This window comes from Thermobia domestica, chromosome 1 (genome assembly GCF_964235325.1).
Source record: "Thermobia domestica chromosome 1, izTheDome1.hap1.1, whole genome shotgun sequence".
Taxonomy (NCBI): Eukaryota; Metazoa; Arthropoda; class Insecta; order Zygentoma; family Lepismatidae; genus Thermobia; species Thermobia domestica.
In genome coordinates this window covers 189,390,433-189,414,073 of record NC_137454.1, presented here as the reverse complement: position 1 = coordinate 189,414,073, position 23,641 = coordinate 189,390,433, and the positions used below count along the sequence as shown (strand labels likewise).

Here is a 23,641-nt window from a genome sequence, read left to right as displayed (position 1 = left end):
CATTATATATAACATAATGACCCACGCTTCGACCCAAAATGCTTTATTGTCACTCCAGGCGGAAGAAATGAATGATATCTTCCTAAATGACACCGAATGTAAATCGTATAAAGATTTGGTATTTGAGAGTCCCATATTCATAATGCACCGAATCGCTGCTATCTTTAACGATCTTCATTTTAACATAAATAACATAGGTAAACATTAGTCTCAACATATTGCTCAATGACATGTCAATGATAATCGGATGCACTTATTTATTTATTTATTTATTTATTTATTTGCATATTTTTGATAGTATCTTTATCTAGATTGTCACTGTATTCAAAACTGAAAGGTACACTTAACGTATTAAAATATATCAGGTACATAAACATGACGCATATAAGGGCACCAAATATCCAATTGATATGTTGCTTTATATGTAGCTTTGATATATAACCTTCCATGATGCTTTGACATGATGCATCACGCATTCAAACGACATGAAAAGCCACTTTATTATTATAATTTACACGACAATGAGAGTAAAGAAACTCTCATTATTTCTACATTTTATGGCCCGTACATACCGAAACAGTGATTTTGGATGTTCTCCCGTTAGTCTGTTAGCATATATCCAAGCCTGAAGGCCACACTTCTGAAATCAATTTTAAACTTAATGTTTGTATGAAATTATTGCATTGTTTTTAAAAAAATCTCCACCCATAATATAACGGTAGCAAATAGAAAATTGTTATTTTCTTTAAAAAAAAATGTTTCTACTTACGGCATTAATATATTGTTAACAGCCTTCCAACTGCAAGTTAACAGAGTATTTTGCTACAAATACAGTACATAAATAAATAATTTCTTCAACAAAATTAAAAGAAAACTGTCAATTGTTATTGGTAACTATAGCGTCACGAAAGTTCGTTATTGTTCTGTTCTCTCGAAAACGACACAGGAAAACTTACCTTAAAACATGATATGCTGTTCAACTCGAGGTAACCTATTCACTGATATATATATATCTTATAAGTGGACAATATTTTAGTTATAAGGAAATCAAACTTTAAGAGTTAACGATAATATTCTACTATATCTCATTAACGTACTATGTACCGTCATCTTGTTAGTATCATAATGAAGATCTTAATGAGAGTATACTTTAATATTAATTAGTTTCACCTCAATAAGCGACACAGTTTTTGTACAGCATCAATTTTTAGGTTAACAAATTAATTTTCCCTCCACTTCCTCAAAAACTACGCATGAATATTTGCACTCACGTATATCATTTTGTTCAGCTCAATAAGATTTATTGATTGGTATATGTCTTTCTTTGGATATAATGCCACAATTTTTCTCGATATAATGCTAATAGTATTGTAGACCTTCTACACTTTCTGAAATACACCTGTGTTGATATGTGAGTACAAACTTAAGTACATTTTCTGAGATATTATCTGCTGATATGAGAATACAAACTTAAATACATTTTCTCAGACATGTCTGTGCTGATATGAAAGTACAAACTTAAGTACATTTTCTGAGATATGTATGTACTGATGTGAGAATACAAACTTAAATACACTTTCTGGTATATGTCTGTGCTGTTATGGAAATATAAACTTAAATACATTTTCTGAGATGTGTCGGTACTGATATGAGAGTATAAACTTAAATTACAGAAGAGCATATGATTCAACATTAAATAAACTTTTTATAGAATATAATGTGACATATTTATAATTACTTTTGTAAGAAAGAATCAGAAATTGTATTTTTCTTGAAGGTATATTGGATCGATTTTCTTGAAAATAGTTGCTTCTTTATTTCAGAAATAAATAACTTAACAAATAATGTAAAATATATCATAATTTATTTTTCTTTAAAAAATATATATCTTAAAAATCCGATTAATAAAATATTGGTTAATAAGAAGTCATTCACCAGATGCTTTTCGATTGATTAACAATTTTTTTGCTTCAATATTCCTAACGAGTTCAATAAAACTTGCAATTTAATTTTGTTTGAGTCCCTTAGTACCCTTAAAAATATATATAATAGTTGTGTGTCGATCTGTTGTTCGAAAGTAAGTAATGGGGATTTCTCTGAACATCGTGAAATTTGTGTGCGCATGTCTTGACTTTAAAACAAATGAGGGAGGATTAATGGGAATTAAACACAATTTATTGTATATGTTTACTTGATCCCCATAGTTCACAAAACTTATACGACAGATGGTGAAAATGGACACCCGCTTTCCTATTTTTTTTAAAAAAATGTAAAAATCGAAGATCTTTTCTGTGCTTAAGCGGTTGTTTACTGCTTTATTATTTTATTAAGTTTTTTAGTTTTTTTTTTTTTGGAATTTTTATTGAGTGTATGTCACTATGACATAAGAATTAGTAATAAAATATTATTTTAAGCATTGTATCGCGTTTTATCTTTCTTTCTTAAAATATTTGAAACATTATGCTAATACATCTCGTTTAATGTATTTTGTTACGTCACTCTAGCTCTCAATGGCTTTCTGCTGAATAATGCAAAAATCATATATAATCTTAAGAATACAAATCCTATGCTTATCTAAAACGCTATAAATAATCAAAATACTACCATAAAATACAATTTTACACTTTGATGATCCCACTTAAACTATATCAAATAATCAAATGATAATATTTTAATTGTACTCTCAGTTAATTGCCCTTCGTGATTTATTTTGAACGAAGATGAATATCACCAAAAGCTGATCTGAGTAATAAATAAGCAGAGAAACACGGTAGTACCAAGCTGTGAGAAGTTGTATATAGAAACAATTTGGAAAAGAAATGCGTGCAAATATTTTCACTTTGCGTATCTTATTATATGTTGTAGATACGTACTATACGCTTGGTATAGGATGGTATGTTAAACAGAATGATTGCGATGAAGAATAGCGTATTATTCTAACTAGTGTCCTTTGTTTTTTACGTAGTTTGCTTTTCATTCTTATATTTCGTATAATTTATTTATAGTCTTGCTGAAATTGTGACTGACATATTTTGCTTTCATTTTTAGCATGATTCTCGTATAGGTTATTGCCCGAACACTTTTTTTTCCTTTTTTTTTTAGTTTGTGTAAGTTTAACGTTTGTTCTTTTCTTATATATTGAGGTCCTCTTCCACTTTACATAGTACATTTAAAATATTCCTATGCTTTTGCGGGACTTCTGTCATCGTTACTGGTAGTAGGTCTATTGTAGAAATGATTCTACCTCGTGTGTCTGTACTTCTAATAAATGCAACCTTATTAACACAATAACAGAATTTTCACTGCTGGAGTACATCAGTTAGATTACAAACATGTTACTGGGTCAGTAACGAAAAAAGAAAAGAGAATCCCTTGGTCAGCACAGTTTACAGGAACAGAGAAAATTTAAAGGATGTTCCCCTTTTGATTTGATCCTTCTGAATGCGAACTTAAGAGCAACAACAACAAGCATATACATATATATGGAGAGGGGATTGAAATATGCCATAGTTTCTATCAACTTGATTTCACAATCATTCCACTTACTACTGTGCTTGTTATTTTCATTAATGTACATAACAAAAATGCGGTACACGAAATTAAATTTATATTATTCGTAAAGTAATCATAACAGTGCTTTTCCCATTAACAATCTTCATAGAGAAACGTGCCTAACTCTGCTTCAATCTTCGTTATTACCAATAAACTCAGTTCTAGGCCCTTGGGACATAAGAAATTAGGAAAAAAAAAAGTATCATCTCAGTGTAACCCATCTCTGATTTAGTTAAAGAAAAAACGAAAATCATTTGACTTAGTTTTTAGAATTTTAAGTTCCTTTTCTTTTTTTAAAAAAGAAATCTTTGGTATACAGGGTGTCCAATATACAATGTAACCCGGAGTTTGTGATAGTTGAACTTTTGAACATGAAACTGTACACAAATAATGGTTATACCCTTGTTCATGCATATATTTTTAAAGTAGGAAGCAGCGATTGAAGTACAATAGGAACCACACAGTGTTGCCAGATGTAACCAAAGGTGTAAATCATTTTTTTTTTTACAAGACACGTAAATTGACTTATAACTGATATGGATAGGTGTTCTGTCGTTAATTTTTAGTTTGTATAGTTGGAGTAGCTTGGAAACTATGGAATGGAAAAAAGAATATTTCATTTCCACCGATAACTAATCGGATGAGGCCTCTGTAAGGGGTTACTAGGGAAAACGTGGTTTTCATAAATTAAAATTCTGAATTGGCAACAGTGCTGATGTTTCAGTGCATCAAAAGGTGTGTTAAGGATCTGTCTGCATTATGCAATTTCTGAAAACAATGAAAAACAAACTTTGAAATTATCATGATAAAACTTTTACTTACATGCACCCGGCAACACTGCTGTTCATTGAATCTAAATGGGGGCACTTCCAGAATCTGCCGTAGAACTGACAATTCAGTTCGTGATGAATAGCAATGTTTAGAATAATTGTTTGTGAGGTAGAGACTCATCTCCAGATAGAAAGAAAACACTCCAGCAACTAGTTGACTTTATTTAATTTCAACGTAAGTGTTTATTTCTCTTCAACGGAAATCTTCTTGTTATAATTTGGAAAAATTCATAGAATTTCTTACTAGTTCAGTCAATATTATCGAAAGTAGAAATAAAATCAGTAGCTCAATGCCCAAGTTTGTTTTGTACTGATTACAGTCAACATTATTAGTCTAACTTCCAAAACTTAGTAACAAACTTTCCAGTAATGAACACAACATAGCAAGTTCTTGCTGGAATCTAGAAAATTTTACTTGAGATCTTTAATTAAACGGTACTATTATTTTGATTCTGTGGCTAATATTTAAAATATATATTTTTCTTCCGAAAATAGTAGGTAAAAATTCCGATTAATTCCGTTAAAGTAGATCAAACCTTTGCAATAACAACTCTGCCTCCTTGCTGGTATGGTGACTAGCGCGCGCTCCTAGTACACGAGTTATTGATGGGAGAACGTTGAACGTAATACAGTGATTTGGAACTGCAGTCACTTTGGCATTGAACGACTTTTTCATCATTATTACTCCAGATCTCAAATTATCCTTAAAACATTTTCCCATGAATTTTACGTTTTAAGTTTTCTTTTAAGTTTCAAAAACATTTAGCAATCTAACATACAGCAGCTTGACTATATTATTTTTCTAGAATTTATAATTTATTATTCTGTTAAAGCAAATTGTAATAGTTCATCTAATTGGTTAAATAACTTATTTTTATGTGCAAAACATTCTGATTCCAACCTTTTTCCTACTTAATCTTTGTTTATAATTTGTTTCCTATTTTATGTATTTAATTTCAATTTTAATTGTTTTTATTAGCAATATTTTTTTTACATCATTGTAAGTGAAAGTAGTGTATTTAATGTCTAACATTATTTCCTGTTTATTTAAATTAAAATAATTTAATTTAATTAAAGCTAATACTCTTTATTAAGCCAATTGTTTGTTTTAATTTCAAGAAATATTTACATAAAATGTATTTCAGCTGTTTTTAATATTAGACATTACGTAATGATTATTAATGGCAATCATTTCTGTTTTTGTCACTGTTACAGTAATCGTTAAATTCTCTGCCTATATTGGCACTGAAGAAGAAAAATATTCGACTGCAATCATCTTGGCTGATCTTTTCCCTTTCTTTATTTAAATACAATTTATATACTGGAATCCTCCTTGCCGAGATTTTCTGCATTTGGATGGGTATATTCATCCATGTCCTTATATAGCATATATTATATATATTCTAACATAACTCTGGAACTCTTTGAGCAATTTCAACCGAACTTAGTACACATATGACTTACAGTCAGGAAAACGATGCTGTAGGGTAAGGTACCTCTAGCACTCCATAGAACTCACCTAGGGATGAAATATAAAAGCTATCGAAAGACCAATAATAATGTCAATTTTATAGCTTTTGTGGTTGCTGGACTCCCGACATTCAAGTCCATCTCCCGGTGGGAGTGAAACCTTCCTAGGGTTTCCATAGGGAGAAGGGAATGATAGTAATAATAATCAATAACAACCGATATTATTGTTGAATCTGTAGTTCTTGGGGTCATTGATATGAATACTTATACTCCTAACGCTGTTAAATCCAAGTTCAGTCTTCAGTGGAGATTGGAAGGGGTAACATGTAAAAATAATCGAAAACGACTTATGTTGTTGTGAGTCTGTGTTTTTCGGGGTCGCTGAGATAAATACTGGCATTTTTGATGCTATTTATGTCCACGTTTAGCCCGCATCAGTATGCTGAATGAGAAAGAGTGGGAAAATATCCAAAATGGTCGAGAATCATGTCGAATCCATATTTCTTGGGGTCGATATAACGGGTAACCCGTTTGAAATAACTTTTTGAACATAGTATCAATATCAAGCTGCTTTTTATGTCACTTCAATTAAAGTTCGTATTCATTGGGGGTAGGGTATATCAAACCAATGCCAAACGTAGAGATTCTTATGGATTCTTATCATTACAATTTAATTGAAATGCCTACGCTAAAGGAAAGTGGATTAAAATATTTTCCATAAACCTAATCTTCACGTGTGAAGAAAAAGAATTTTAGCTAGAAAAAAAGTAAGTTAAATGTGATCATACGTATTAAACTATGCTGTCTCCTGTGCATACCAATCCACTTCACTGAAAAGGAGCTTGAAATATGTATTAGTACGCACAACTCACGAAATATTATGCATGTTTCAGATTAGATTAACCCTTAACGTAGCAAGCCTAAATCATCAACGTTGTTTACCAAGCTGGGGTCTTCTAGGGCCCCCCAAGTATTATTCTAGTTTCTCAACCCTTTTTTTCACTTTTTTAACGAACGTATCAATGATCTAATTATGTAGCAGATATCTCAAAAGGATGCAGGACACATATAAAAATCGAGAATAAATTGGTTCTTATAGTTGCAGCAGTATTACCAAATATCACCCTCTGGAGTCTCTAGAGAACACCGCTTGGTGTGTTAAGGGTTAATCTGCACCATTCTATATTTTTACATAAATAAACTATACACAGAACCAGAAATAGTCATTTCTTGCAAACCTCACTTAATGATAATCTGAATCCAGTTTGGTTTCTCAATCGAAATTAATTCCAACCCCCAGTACTAACCATGACATTGATAGATGAGATAAATCGGACCACATAATGAACTTGCCCACCTATATTCAGCTTCAGAATACAGTTCTGAAACCAGTAGCTATTACCACAAGTTCTACGTAGCTAATGCAGTAAAGTCGTTTCGTATTTACAGGAAAATAAATATCACAATAAAATATATATTTAAAAAATCTGATATTTGGCTGTGTAGTCCACAATATTTCATTCACTAAATGTAAATAAGCTTATATAGTTCAGTTAGTGACAGTCTCGTTAATATTATCCAGGCATTGACCGTCACTAGTATTAAAAATAAAATACTGTACATGTAAGAATAAATTACAATAAACCATTTAAATCTTCGTTTGATGAAGCTTGTTTTCGATTCGAAAAGAATGGTACTACATGATTCATATATTTAACAAACTCTTAAATTGAATGATGTAGCAAATTATTTTTGATGTTTACACCAACTTAAATGTACTATTATTGTAGTTTTAATTATATATATCTTTTAAGGCCATTAAATCACTCCTAAAGGTTTATGTTTTGTGTCTTTTTTTCACGAAGTATTATCAAAATTCTTAATATTATTCCGCATATAATGGATGAACCGACAATAATATGAAAAAATAACGTTTATTTTAAATGATATCGGTACATCATAAATAAATCCCCGTTCAATGCAAGTATCAACAGAATCGTTTTGGGAAATTCAATGTATATTTTACACATAATCAAAATAATATTTTTTCTCTCTAAGATCAAAATCTAAAAAGTCGACATAATTTAGGGGAGAACAAGTCAGCCTCACTTACTTGTTGTAGCTACGGAGGAAAGCGACTAACTATTCGTAACGGGGGCAACATTCGGTTCACTAGTCAGTGATAGACTGGCTCGGCCGCTAATGAACTTTTAATAATTTTACTGCTGATAAGGAAAGTTTTTTTTTGGGGGGGGGGTGTTTTATTTTGAAGAAAAGGTGCCAGTACTCAACATGAATATGTTATTACAACAACTTCTACACTTTTATCATATCCTCGTCCCAAGATTGCTTCTTGCTTTTTGGTATCAACTGCAGAATGACGATATCATAGCTGATGTAAGTCCGACGTACTTGTTAGGATTCATGAACATCAGTAAAGAAAATGTTTGTATAAGCTGAGATAACCTAGATGTAATTACTATAAGATTCATTGTAGAGAATTCCCTTTCACAAAGGCACAATTGTGCCAAAGTGTACTTTGGAATAAATAAAATGTCCGAATCTGGATTTTCCTGAAGATACTCACGGCAATCAGCAACTGCCTCTCTTTCGTTTAAGCGGGATTTTAGCAGCTGCTAAAGCAAGCACCACAATCTATGAAATGAAATGAAATGAAATGAAATCTTTGAGTTTTACGTCCCACGATTATGCCGGTGATTATGAGAAATGAATGAAATTGTAGAATGAAGAAAGTGGGAGGAAACGGAACACCCCGAGAAAACCCACGAGCACGGTATTTGTCCACCACAAAGTCCACACGGCGCGAGCTGGGATCAAATCAGGGACTTTAAGCACTGGAACGCTCTGCCAGTAAGCCACCGCGCCCCCCGCATCACAATCTAAACAGGTGGAGTAAATTAACAGATGTTACAAGTTATCGAGCAATGTTACCTTTTAAGTGCATGTAATAAACTATTATTCCAGCCTTCAAATTGATTTAAATTAAAAAATTAATTAGTACAAAAATTAAAATAAAAATAGCTACAGAAATAGTATTTTGCTGAACTCATGAAAAAGGTACCGGTAGGACGTACCGTTACGTGTCGCCCATTTTAATGCACTATAAATCGTTATGAAGTAAGTTTCAATAAATATTAGTTGTTGCTTCTTTGAAGTATTATGTGCGTATAATGTGTTACGTGATATTTCAAGAAAAAATACACTTTTTTGAACTTATAAAATAAATTGGCCCATACTATATTTTTTTTAAAAAAAATCACGAAATGTGGAATTCAATCCTACGTATTTTGATTAAAGAACAGTTAGTTAGGTACAGTGAACTATTTATCACAAAACACTTTCTTCTTCCATTTCAAATACAATGTACTGTAGCAATTAATGCAACAGGTACCAAATAAGGGTACCAGTATTACACAGAATTAAAACTGTGTGTACAGACGGTATTATTTTTTAGCTATGACAAAGCTATGTATCAACTACATAACTTGTTATACAGAAATTCCAGTTTACTGTGCCGTACGAAACCACTTTTCATAACTTCTGTCATATTTTCGAGATAATGATCTGTTGAAATCTAATATACACTGTAAAGATTTTTAGTAAAGCAACAATAGAATTATCTGCAAATTATTTAAGAAATCATAGTTAAATAAGAAGTGTAATATGAAGAAAGATGATATTCAAATTATAATGATTGATAGCAAAGTAATGATAAAAACACAATAAACTTAGAAATTATCCTTTTATACAGTTTCTTCATGGTTATGTCGATAGCGTACTTGCTTTGGGCACGGAAAACGTGAGTTCGATTCCCGGTGAGAACTCCAGTCATTTGGATTCCATGTTAAACTGTTGATTCACATCTGATATAACATGGGTGCTTAAAAGAATCCAACATCATTTTCATAGCAATGGTAACGTAGTTGTAAATTAATAAACGAAGATTTTGTTTCTCTATTTTTTGTTATTCTACAGTATTCTACAATAAAGTTGCGAATCCCAAAGTTTGATTGCGTATATCTTTTGAACCAAGAACGATAAACACATGAGAACTGAAACAAATATGTGTTCTATGTAGATATTTTTAGTTCATAACCAATGTTGGAATTTGTAATCTTTTTGTGTAGTAACGAAAGAATGTACCGAAAGTGTAAAATAAAAAAGAAAAATGTACAAAATGAAGACAATCAATATTCAGTTGCAGAAAACTGATTTCCTCGGGTGAATTCCTGTCTATATGTGCAGTATGGATCAACATTTATCTGTTGGTTCGAAAATGTGCCAGAGTTGATGCAGTGTTGCCATGTAAAAATACTATTTAATGCAAGTCTGTAAAATGGATGTTTTTTTGACAAAAACATTGCCCCTGCCAACAGTGTTGTCGTAAAATTACTACAATAGGTGTTTTTTAGGTTAACTAATGATAACCAATGATAATTTACACATAATTGATAACTCGAGTTTTTATTCAAAAATTTCCGATAAAACATACCCACCTGGCAGCTGGCATAAAAACTCAGGTTATCAATTATATGCAAATTCTCATTGCTTATCATTAATTAACCTAAATCACACCTGTTGCAGTAATTTTACGATAACAGTGTTGGCAGGAGCCGCGTTTTTGTTAAAAAAAAAAAACACCGATTTTACAGACTTGCATTAAATAGTCTTTTACATGGCAACATTGCATCAACTTTGGCACATTGTAGCACCAATGGGTAAACGTTGATGCATACTGCACATATAGACAGGAATTCACCCGCAGGAAATTAGTTTTCTGTAACTGAATATTGATTGTCTTCATTTTGTACATTTTTTTTCTTTTACACTTTCGGCACTTTCTTCCTTTACTGCACAGAAAAGTTACATATCCCAACATTGGTCATGATCTCGAAAATGTCTACATAAAATACGCTTATATTTGTTTCAAGTCTCACGTGTTTATCGTTCTTGGTTCAAAAGATATACGCAATCAAACTTTGGTTTGCGCAACTTTATAGACAACTGTACATAATATTATGTGTCACATCATTATTTTTTTCCTCTTTTTTTTTCCACCTTCGTTTTGAGTTTAAAATGTAGCACTCGTGACCAACCAGAATATCTATGTTGAATTTAATTAACTGTAGTCTTACTAATTTCATAATGAAATTCTAGTGATGGGCGTATATTTAACATCATTTTTTTTTTTTACCATAATAGGTTCTCGTATACCACCAATTTTCACTTAACAAAAAAATGTCAATTTTCTCAGAAGTTACGCATGAGATTACCGACAAGCATGCCTTTTTCAGCTTTAAGAGTTCTTTCGATTGATATATGTATTATGGTTGGACAATACTTTTCCCTCATACGCTAATATCATTTTACCAAAAAAAAAAAAGAAAAAAAGAAAAATTAATAGAGAGACGGAGGCTCAGTGGTAGAGCCCTTACCTCTGGTATGTAGGGGTGCCCTGTTCAATCCCCGGCCAAGTAAGTTTGTGGTGGACAACATTGTGTTCATATGTTTTCTGGAGGTACTCGCGCTTCTTCCTACTTTCTCATTCCATTAATTCTTCCATCGTCATTCACTTGCCATAATCATCCACTCCCTTAGCCTAAAGGGCATAATACTTCATTTTCATTTACAATAAAATTTAAATAACGATCTTGTCATTTGTACTTATAGTTCATCGTAATTAAACAATGAATCGTTCTATGGTAGAAGGTATGCCAATCATTCCTTGTAGTTTGAGTACAAAATATTTTAAATGATATCTCGTCGAAAGTTTATTTGTGTACTGAAGAAAGAATTGTATATTTATTGAATATAATATGTTAAATATAATAATAATAATAATAATAATAATAATAATAATAATAATAATAATAATAATAATAATAATAATAATAATAATAATAATAATTAGCGCATGGAATCCCTGCTTCGATTCTCAATAGGAGAGCATTGAACGCATTACACTGTAGGTCCACGTCTCATAGAACCTTGGTGCTGAAAAGAGACCTAAGTTTCAACAAACGAACAAAAATAATTGCAACATTTTAATCCCAGTTACAATAAATGATCACTTCCGTGCACACAAATTGTTTACTCATTCCCAGGTGGGGGAGGGGCAAGGTGAGGAAGTGGTAGAGCGCTTATCTCTGATACATGCGGTTCCTGACTCGATTCCCGGCCAGTGGTGGACAACATTTTTTCCGTGCAGAGTACTCCCGTTTCCGCCCACTTTCTCATTCCACCAATTCTACCCTCAGCATTTCCTTGATTAATCGTCGCCTCCCTTAGCCTAAAGAGCACAATCGTGGGAGTTAAACTGAAAGATTTTTGTTCATTTTTCTTCCCCAGATTTTTGTTTATTAAAGAACTAGTTGTTCCCTCCAAGTTTTCGCCTCGTTCGCAAACTGCTTGCGCACTAGCGACATTTCTTGACGTCAGACAGGTAGCAGCGCAGCTAATGACATCTATTAGCCTGACTGTGAACTATTAGGAATTAGCATGATTAACAGACTGGGGATTCTTCCGCTTATAATAAAGATTAAAAATATTTAAATATTTTTTCCTAGATGCTTATGCATCCGTAACTCAAAACTGCATATTAGTGTCACTCATAAACACATGTTTTTGCATTATAAAAGAGAATAAATAATAAATAGTATTCAATATATTGAGTTGTTTTCCTTGCAGAGTAAGAAAAAGAAATATAATATAGTTCCTTTAAAGAAAAAAGCGACATCACAATGCAATAGCAGCTAAATTCAGCTACTTATTCCTTTCTTTATATTTTTCCCTTTATTTATGTTACAGTTTGCTCTTCTTCCTTCTCTTTTACATAATAATGCATAATATTCTGTTCTTTTCTTTAAACAATTTATTCTCATTGAATTACTTGTACAGTACATAATACTGAGTCACATTTGTATACCCACAATTGTGTATTGTTTCATACGAGTAAGAGGAAACGAAAGTGTAAGGCAATTATGAACGTCTTCAGTATTTTGTTGTCTTTTCTTTGTTATTCCGTGCTGTGAAATATGAATTCATTGTCAATGCCTATTCACACACACACACACACACAAATTCAAGGACTTTGTTGAATTTTAAATCATTGATTAGCACGTGATAGTGCACGTAGCGACATCTATTAGCATCACTATTAGGAAATAGCACGATGCACAGACCGACAGACTGAGACGTTTACCTTTATTAGTGGATTATTTTATTTATTTTAGTTCGTTTTCGTTATGTTTTGTATTTAACGTAACGTAAAACAAATTATTAGTGATAGTTTGAATTGCTAATAACACATTTCTTAGGAATACACATCGTTAAGGATCCTTGTATTTTATTACTATGATTATTAACATATTAAGTGCAACTAATACGAAGCGATTTTACATCAGAAGTATTGATAAAAGTTGGAAGGGAGTTCCCTTAAAAATGTTTTCCAGGATCCTATGTGTGAGACACTATGAGGCGTTTGTTGTTTTCTTTTTAAGTAAGTACCGTTTTGAAATTCAGTCGCTGCGTTGCTACGTTTAACATCCCGCACATGCACGCTGTGTGCCTATGTCTGTTGGCAAACCACAGATGCCATTGAAAAAATATTCGATCATGTTTACGTTTGTTTGTGAGTGGTTAAAATGCCTCCACCGATTGTAAAAATACGTGCTGTTATTCGTTTTCTTAGTGCTAAAGGCGTAAAAGTGGCTGAAATTCATCGTCAGATTAGTGAAGTATATGGAGAAAACGTTAGAGTGATGGAATGGTACGAAAATGGATTAGAGCTTTTCACTAACCGTCACGATAAGGAACGAAGTTCACCTGCGGCCACTCAAACTCAAAATTTTATCGCATCATTTGGATAGGATCCGCTTGATCATCCTCTGTACAATCCCGATCTAGCGCCCAGTGACCATCACATGCTCCTGCATTTGAAGAAGCATCTGGGTGGTCGGTGTCATAACAACGATTATGAGTGTGACAAAATGGCAGTGTGTCACTGGTTGTCAAAATCAGGCAACTGACTTCTATGAGGATAGTATTCAAAAGCTTGTTATACATACGATAAGTCTCTTAATATTAGTAGAAGCTATGTACGTTTTCATGTAACAAAAGAATTGTTACGAAAAGTATACTTTCAAAAATCAAAACGGTACTTACTTTGAAAAACACGCCTCGTATTTTAGCCCTTGCAATAGATAATTTAAAATTATTTAAAATCGAAGTCCTAATGATAAGAGAATGTTTAACGATTTCCTATGTCTACTCTGCTTCACGTCCTACAACTCTATAGGCTTAAAAAAAAAGGAAAGACTATAGCAATTATTTAGAATCATGAAATAAAACGTTAAATGACAATAATTACTTCATATTTACTAGGCGAGACTCAAATGCGCGATTGCCAATTCTTGTTTTCATCAGTGTAACACTATCCACTTTTCTGCCACACCTTAGCACTTATTGAAGGTATCATTATATAAAATAAAATTATTAGAACGTTAAATGCCTTCTTGACAGAGCCATAAAGTTAAAGATAGAATACAAAGTACGCTAAATGACAATTTAAAACCCTGAGATGTATCCTTTTCCACATTTTAATGTGCAAAATGTGTTATTTTGAGATTTGACTCCAGTAATTCTTTGATGTGGACAATTCATGCTGAATGTGTAATCAGAATTAACATTTGCGTTTTCTAATTTTGATAATTTACTTTGTGCATCTATTTATACATATGAGATCAAACCAGCACATTTATTGTGTATTACGTTGATTATTTGGGACAAATAATTTATGTAAAATTGTTCGTGCTAACAATAAAATGAATCAAAAATACACTGGTAATTATCCAACTTTACAATAATAATAATTGAATATTCACATAGAAAATTATTGATCCTACGTCCAACGAGATTTGGCTATATTTAAAAATTTGGAGACTCTTGTTATAATGCTAAACACAGAACAAGTTTTCCACATGGTAACTATAATGTAAACATTCTAGAGATATTTGAATATTTCACCTTTGCCGATTTGATTTTTTTTTTTTTTTTCAGGCTGCTAATATCAATTGGTTGAAACTTGCTAAACTACTCGCAGAAATGTAATTACTGAACTCCTCTAATCTTAGCTTAAGCGCTCTCTCGCTCTATGGAGTCACTCCATTTTATAAAAATCGTTTATCTCATCCACGTAAATGAGTTTTTTTGAAACGAACATTGAGCTAAATTGCTATATCAACGCTGAAAGCTGTAGGGTCTTCTCATTTCTTGTAAATCATTAGATTCATTTTTAAGTTATAGTTTGGCACCAAACAAACAAAACAGAAACTGCTTGGCTTTAGAGTATTTGATTTAGGTGCGCTGAAATATTTCAAAATGTTACTCTAAATCCTGCCGACCATATGCTGATCGAGCGGTTTACATTCTTGCTTCGCAACCGGGAAGTCTCGGGTTCAAATCGGGTAGTCCGTCATCGTGTTTTTTCGGGGGGGGGTCCTGTTTCATCAGACGAAGGGCAGAATGGTACCTTAAATATCTCTTAACCAATTTCCTTTCCTATTAATGTTGAATGGTAATAATTCCATTGTGTGTGCAAATTGGTTGCCCTGGTTAATTTTGAAATATTATTAAGTATCATAAAATAAAAAATAAATATATTCCAAATTCATATCGTCAGCAAAATATTGCGATGTGAATTTAATGAATGATTACTGGTAATTTATGTGAATTAAGTCTTGAATTTTTATCTTGACAGCAATTTCTCAATGAGCATTCATCCTACATTTATTAATTCTTGTGTATTCTTTCGTAAAGACGTCTGTCAGCGTAATATGACAGGAAGGATGAATGGACTGACAAGCGACAGTTACCACATAAATGTAATATGTTTTTGCGTAACATTACGCAAGGCCAGTTGCAGATCGTTTCCCTCGTTGTGAACTGTCGTATTGTTATCTTGACTGAAGCATGACCATGCCGTATCGTTCGTTGGTTGTCCAACTTAGAACAGAGAAAAGAGTTATGTCAGTCAGTGTAAGGGATGATGAGATATCCAGCCACAGGAAAACCTGAGCGACATCTTTTTACATCGTAAAACACTCGATTCGCTTTTCACTCAAATTGCGAAGGAATTTCATTTCTTTCTTTTAACAAGTCGTTGACGGATTTTAGTATTGCAACTTTTTTTTCTTTCCTTCCTTCTTTTTGTCGTGAACAGTGAGGGAGCCAAACTGAAAAACCACAATCAAAGCGGGTTCGGCCATGCGCCATCACTCTTGAGCAGTCAACCACAGCCTCCAGCGTCCATCGTGACGTCATAGACACCAAGCGGAGACGGGTTTAGCAGTATTACGCTTTCAGTTTTTTTTTCTTCTCTTTATTTCATTGAAAAGCGAAAAACAACAGAATAAAATAAAAATGACAGTAATCAAGTATCGGTTGGTGCTTGTCTCTCGTGTCGTCTAGCCTCATCGGAGTACATAGGTTTCGTGCAAGAAATAACCATATGCCATTCGGATGTCATAACCAACATTATGAGAAAAAAAAATTAAATAAAATGTACCCATTATCTGATATTCGTTTGTTAAATACTACTACTACTACTACTACTATACTAATAATAATAATAATAATAATAATAATAATAATAATAATAATAATAATAATAATAATAATAATAATAATAATAATACCGGTAAAATGCTTAATCTCTTAGCCACACACACACACACACACACACAGTGAAAGCTACTAATCACTATACAGAGCACTTTCAAATGAAAGGTTTCAAGTACATAAGTTTTCGTTCGACAAAATTTTTGTTTGTGTTTGATATGTATCAGGCACTAGAGACCTGCACGGGCCAAATTTTTCGGCCCGAGCCCAATCCAGCCCGAATGTAGGTAGGCCCAGCCCAGTCCGGGCCCGAAAAGTTTTGGAGATTTTCAGCCCGAGCCCGGCCCAGCCCGCTAAGTTTTTTAAAATTCTTGGCCCAAGCCCGGCCCGGGCCCGAAAAATTTTACAAGTTTCATTTTGTAACATTTTTCACGGGCACACTTCTTCAACGTTTGCCTTTATTCTAATTATCGTTTAACGAATGTCAATAATTATTAAAGAATTGCAATTAATGGGCCCCAGCCCGGCCCGACCTGAAGAGAAATCAGTGTCGGCCCGCCCAAGCCCGGCCCTGCTCAAAGAAATAATAGAGTCGGCCCGCACAAACCCGGCCCGTGCAGGTCTCTATCAGGCACGCATCCAGAATTTTTTGTCGAGAGTGGTATAATACTACAAGCCACTATGTCTATGTAGTATTGAACTGGTATTATTCAGCACTCAAAAAGATAAATAATTGTAAAATACTTCCACTTGTATTTTCAGAAAAAAAAATGATAGAACTAGATTGTTTTTATAAGAGAAAATCTACAGCTGAGGTGTAACTTTAAATTTTCATGTTACATTAATAATTTCCATGCTAACAAGTATATATTTATTGAAAAAGTGTACAAAAATCTGTGTTGAGTTAGGAAGCTTTTTTGTGAGTGTTCGGACTAGTGATGGGCAGTGGGAATATTCCCGGTGGGAAGAAAAATAAAAATTGGGAATATTCCCGGGTTTTTTCCCTGGCATATAAATTCCCGGAAAGAAATTTATTTTCATTTCTTTATTTTATTTTCTAAATTATAAAAACTATATGACTAATTACTTTATTTTCATTTATTATCATTTACTATAAGATTTTAAATAATTTGGAGGTTAAAATATTGAAATTTGTTGACTGTACTTTTTATAATAGTTAATAATATGATTTTTAAATTTCCATTTCCATTTTTACTATAAAGTAGCAAAACACTAATTTATAAATGAAGAGGAACAACTCAGGAAAGTAATCTAGAAATTTTATGGAGGTAGAGTTGAAGCAATATCAATACACCCCGAATCACCGTTAGTAATAGACGTGTCTTTCCGCTGTCTGACTCAGAACTTCTGAATATCTCCTCAGGCTTCTCTTACATGTGAACTAACGCATGAAATTTCGAGATATGGGTAGGAAGAAAGGTCGTGTGTGGCAATATTACGTCCAAAATTCTAAAGATAAGTCAGTATCTTGCAAATATTGTGGACAAATGTGTATGCTTAAATGTTGATAAAATGGTGAGATATCTGGCAGTTGCCCAACTTAATTTGTTTATAACATTTAAAAATTTAGTATATTTATAACATCAGTAGTAGGTTCAACTTTAGAAAATCCACTTACATTAAAATATAAACTGTTTAGTGGTGTAAAATTATGTGGACTTCCTATACCAAATGTTTTTCAACATATTTACTCCCGTAAGTAAATAGACATTTGTGTATATTATCTAAACATAATAAAATAACACAATACTGTTCAGAATATACATTTTAAAGAATCCTCTGGAGACAACAGTAATAAATATACTATGATTTAAAAAAGGAATTTGATTTTTAAGTCAATATAGTAATAAAATGCAAGTTTCTTTCGTTTACACATAAATTCCCGGAATATTCCCATTTCTAGGAATCTTCCCGGAAAATTTCCCTGGGAATATTCCCAAAAAATATATTCCCGGGAATTTACCCATCACTAGTTCGGACCCGGTAGAACCCAGTGAGTGATCCCCGATATGTATATGGATTTCAAGTTTCATTTTTAATTTACTTTCATTATCGATATAATGGGTTTTATGGAAATTGTGATACTTTGTTTACAGTGATGACGCCAGAGAGGAGCGCCTGCCCCGTTGCTACGGCTGCCTCTCTGATTTCTCCCTAAACATTATCCGCCTTATGCAGAGTTGAGTTGAGTTGATTTTGAGTTTAACGTCCCGTTCAGCAGCGAGGCTATATGAGACGTGGACCTACTGATTAACGTGGAATCCGAACCACATGAGCTCCCGCCGGGAATCGAACCCGGGTCTCCCACGCCAAAGGCCCGCCTTATGCAGAGTCGCTTTGACGTATGACTATTGTCATACTAATGGCCTGACTGCTGCAAAAAACATATGTTAGTCGAACTCTTTAGTATGGCATTAATCACGCATCAGAACGACTCTGCATAAGGCTCTGTGTTGAATTGTAGGTCAAATAATGTAAGGCTTTTCTTTACGGTATTCAAACAAGAATTGTCCAGTCCCCACTTCTCTGCCCTCAGTTTCCGCACCCCCCCCCCTCCCCGAGAAATGATAGCTGGCATTATCACTATTTCTTTACTTTCGTAAGAATGTTGTTAAATATTTAACAAGTATAATTTTACCCATGAAAAATAATGCATTAGCATAGTGCGAAGTTGTTGACTTCTGGAAAATTGAATCACAAATTGGTTTCAGGCTTCGTTGCTGTGCCATATGAATTTGCTGGTGGTCCGTGACTTAATTCAGTCTTCGGTCATTTTTCAATCTTGCATCACTTCATTATCTTTAATGTCAGTAAATGGGATTCATTTTGGATAACTACGATGTTTTGATAATCAGGTCTTGAGATGCTCTATCGTTAGATCACTAAAAATGAGTCTGTCCGCATTTTATAAATAATTCTTGTCCTAGTACATGAGTGGGGGTACCAGAGGGTAGTATAATAACGTATCTAGTTTATATATATATATATATATATATATATATATATATATATATATATATATATATATATATATATATATATATATATATATATATATATATATACTGAACTGTTACACCTGTTTCAATGAGACTTTCATCATTGAGTGACGCTCAAAACTTTAACATTTACGTATGGGACGGTACTTCAGACTTCTACGTCCAAAAATTTTCAATTTTTAACATTCCGGAAACTGACAAGCAATCATAAATTAGGTTACCTATATTTGCGCTTAATTAGGGCAATGTGTTCATTACTGGATCATTAAGAGGTATAGAAGACGTTTCAAAGAATAATCCACCATTTAAACTTACCAGCCTCGAATCTGGATTTTCTTTTCTTAACCACAAAGGTTTTATTATATCATTTCATGGTATACCATGTGATGTAGTGACCACAGAAGCTCGGAGGTCTCAAGAGAGTTTAAAGGATATTAGTGGAAAATAACTATTCTGCGACCAAATTTAGCATTCTCATTGCAGATATATTTTTTTCTACACAATAAAAAGTGTTGCGTAATCAGAACAATGTCAAGGTCATAGTAGCTTCTTTCTGTCATACAGACAGAGTTTTGGCACTGGCACTCATATTTTAAATTCTCATTGTGAATCTATTTGTACCAATCATTAAAGAAAGTTTACTGTAATAGAACTTTTTTGGTCTGCTTTTACGTTCGGAAGATAGCTGACTCATTAGCTTCGCGACCGCTGTGGTGGGACAAAAAAAATGAAATGAAATCTTTGAGTTTTACGTCCCACGGTTATGCCGATTAGGCTAAAGGAGACGGTGATGATGAGTAATGAATGAAATGGTGGAATGAAGAAAGTGGAAGGAAACGGGAGAACCCCGAGAAAACCCACGCACACGGTGTTTGTCCACCACAAAGTTCACTTGGCGGAGGCTGGGATGGAACCATGGACCCCAAGCACCAGAGGTGAACGCTCTACCACTGAGCCCCCGCGGCCCTCGTGGTGGGACAATGTTAAATGTTTGAACCACTATAAGTTTGATTTGATTTGAGAATGTTTTCTTTAGTTATTTATCTACAGTAAAAAGTTTAGCCAATTTCAGCTATATCCTTTAAGTCATTTAGCTACTTTCTGACAGCTTCTGTTGGCAATAGTGGTTACTTTTGCTTTCGTAGAATCCCTCGAGAGAGTTTTAAATATCGAATATTATATTCTTGTAAGTCTCAAATTTATGTTTAATTCATAAATATATGTATTCAATACTACCTAGGTAATAAACTCTGGTCGGCTTTAGTTTTTTTTCTTTCTTCAGTTTTCTTTTGTCTAGAATAAACTTGCTAGTCATATTTGAAACTTAAAATAAATAAATAAATTTATTTCTAATACGGAAGTGTGTTGCTAATGCCAATCTTTTCTCATTGCAGGTAAGCAGAAAGAAAGCTTTTACTACTGTTTAACTAGTGAAATGTTAATCTACTCATTTATCCTCGCTGCTGCACGCGACGCTAAGCCCCAAATCAACCAATGTTAATCTACTCAAGGTAATGAATGTTCTCAATATCTACTATGTATATAGTAATAAATATAAATTAGTTAGAAACCTTTTATAATTGTATTTCGTGAAGTTAATACTAGGTTAACAGTTAAAACTCCTTTACCTTCTGTATCCATCACATTCTTATAAGTTTTCGTAAAATTAAATATATATATATATATATATATATATATATATATATATATATATATATATATATATATATATATATATATATATATAGGCCTAACTAAGTTATAAAAATCCCTAAATAAAATATAAGCAAAATAATGAGAAAAACGTAGTAATGGAACCAATAACCAGAACGTGAACGTCATCTACGTGATTGAAAGTTGAACGAAAGAGATTACATGCCATATTGATGCGGTAACTTTCCATGAAGAAGGAAACATAAAAAGATGAGAAACAGAAATGCGGAAAACTAACGGAAGAAAATTGAATAAAGAGCAATAGGTTCCAAAAATCTGCTACAAAGCTTCTTTCTGTCTCCCTATTTCTCTTGTGCATGTTCTTGTGTTTCAACTATCAAGATAATCCTTATACAATAAGAATTAGGAAATATTTCTAAAAGGAACGTGTAAACTCTTTGTTTTGGTAAATTAAAGTATTTCCGAAATTGAGAACTTTCTGTTTTATTTTGCAGGGAGTCCTTAATTTTAACTAAAAGGCTATTTCACAACACAAAGAATAGACTAGTGTCTCCATATTGGATCCCAGTTCATCAGTATCAGAAGAGAAGTTATTTCTTTCAATAAATAAGAATTTTGATATTTTATTTTGCCTTATTGAGAATTTTCTTTGGACAATGTGATGACATATTAATGTTGTGTTTGATGTGATTAAACAAACTGTTAATATTTTTATTATGTATCAAAGCGATACTTTAAAAATGAGAGAGTCCACTTGAAAGATAAATGTTCGTACTCTTACCAAGCGGTATAACATTACAAAATGTGATCATTTTGAATGATGTTACGCAAAATCGAATGGTTAATTATATGTACAAATTAGTTTCTTAAATTAATTTATGTTTCATTTGAAAATACAAAATTAATGAAGACCTAGCAACTAATATTAACTACAGGCCAGAAAATGGTGGTCAATTACATTAATTGCTAGTATAGAAATAGGTGATAAGTAATTCATTAGTTAGGGATCTGTTCATAAAAATTCATTTACAAAGTGATCACATATCTAGTAATATTTTATCAGCTGCCGAAATCTTATGTGGCTTACGTTCACGTTAAAATAATCAAAAATTATAGGTACAGTTTTCGATTACCTAACATTTTTTACCGAGAGGATTGAAATGAAATTTTTGAGTTTAACGTCTTACGTGAAATGATGGAATAAAGAAATTGGGAGGAAACGAGAGAACCCCAAGGAAACTCACGCACACGGTGTTTATCCACCACAAAGTTCACTTAATGCGAGCTGGGATCAAACCAATGACCCCATGTACCAGAGGTGAACGCGCTCTACCACTGAGCCATCACGACCCTATCAAGAGGATTGAGGAAGGAGGCAAGTTGTTAATTATTTTGTGATAGAAACGGTATACATAATAACTATTATGTATTACTAACAAGCTATGTAAACATTCGGACAATTTCCTTCGCAACATCTCGTGTGTTGTTTGCTAGCTGAGTTTGGGAGAATGAAGTGAATTGAACTATTTCTTCGATCAAGAAGTTTTGTGTGTACATTAGGACAAGCATTCTCGCATAGTTACTATAGTTATCAATTGGCATCCTTGCATCTGTGAACTTCCTCAGGAATGACTCGACCAACTGTGACTAAACTTGGTACGGTTATTGATGGCAAGCATAACAGGGTTACTAATTTTAATTAAAATATATCTAGATCAATGACAAAATTTGACCAGGCTCAATGCCAAAATCGACCAATTTGGATCAAAATTAGCAGGAAGATCGTTTAAGTCTTGCTTAGGTGCTCTACCAAACTTCGATGTGATAGATTAATATAGACTAATTTTATTTACAGCAACAATTCGAGACTGACGTGAACTTTTAGCTTTCAGAAACGGTGTAACGGAACAAATTTTGGAATCGTTCCGCTACAGATATATTTTTAATAGTTTAACGAATGGTGTTGTTTTCATCTAAAATAGCTGCTTCTGTAAGGAAGAAAAAGAATTTCGAGAATCATTTGTTTATTTCCTAAGATGTTTTACATTCAGAAAAGCCATAGATGTATATTATTTTAAGGGAGATTTTGATTAGTTTAACATTTTCAAAATATATAATTACTACTGAATTTCGTTTTGCTACACTATTAACATATACAAATTATGATTGTAATTCAGACTTCAGTATAATGTAATTACATTCTCTTTCGATAATGTAATTATTTTATATTTGTGTGTGTGTGTGTGTGTGTGCTGTTGTTGATTTAAAAGAAGTAAAATATAGATTTAATTAAATATCGGGGGAAAAGAGAAATCTGCATTAACATCTTGTCTCTGAATATATAATGAGAAGATTTAATACTACTATTCAGTGTCTAACTTTCTTAAAAGTATTATATAACCATAGACAGACATTATCAAAAACAAGTGTGGGTTAAAAATAATACGATATCCCATA

At 32.8% G+C, this 23,641-nt stretch overlaps 1 protein-coding gene and 1 long non-coding RNA gene across 2 annotated transcripts in view; both read left to right on the top strand.

The window, feature by feature from the left end:
• Positions 1-23,641, top strand: part of LOC145692153 (uncharacterized) — a 241,930-nt gene that overhangs the window by 74,820 nt on the left and 143,469 nt on the right. The gene's annotated exons all lie outside the window — the stretch shown is intronic.
• LOC145666865 (uncharacterized) lies at positions 900-21,932 on the top strand. The gene is made up of 3 exons (XR_014127832.1): positions 900-986; positions 20,905-21,021; positions 21,679-21,932. It is a non-coding gene; the product is annotated as an uncharacterized LOC145666865 (long non-coding RNA).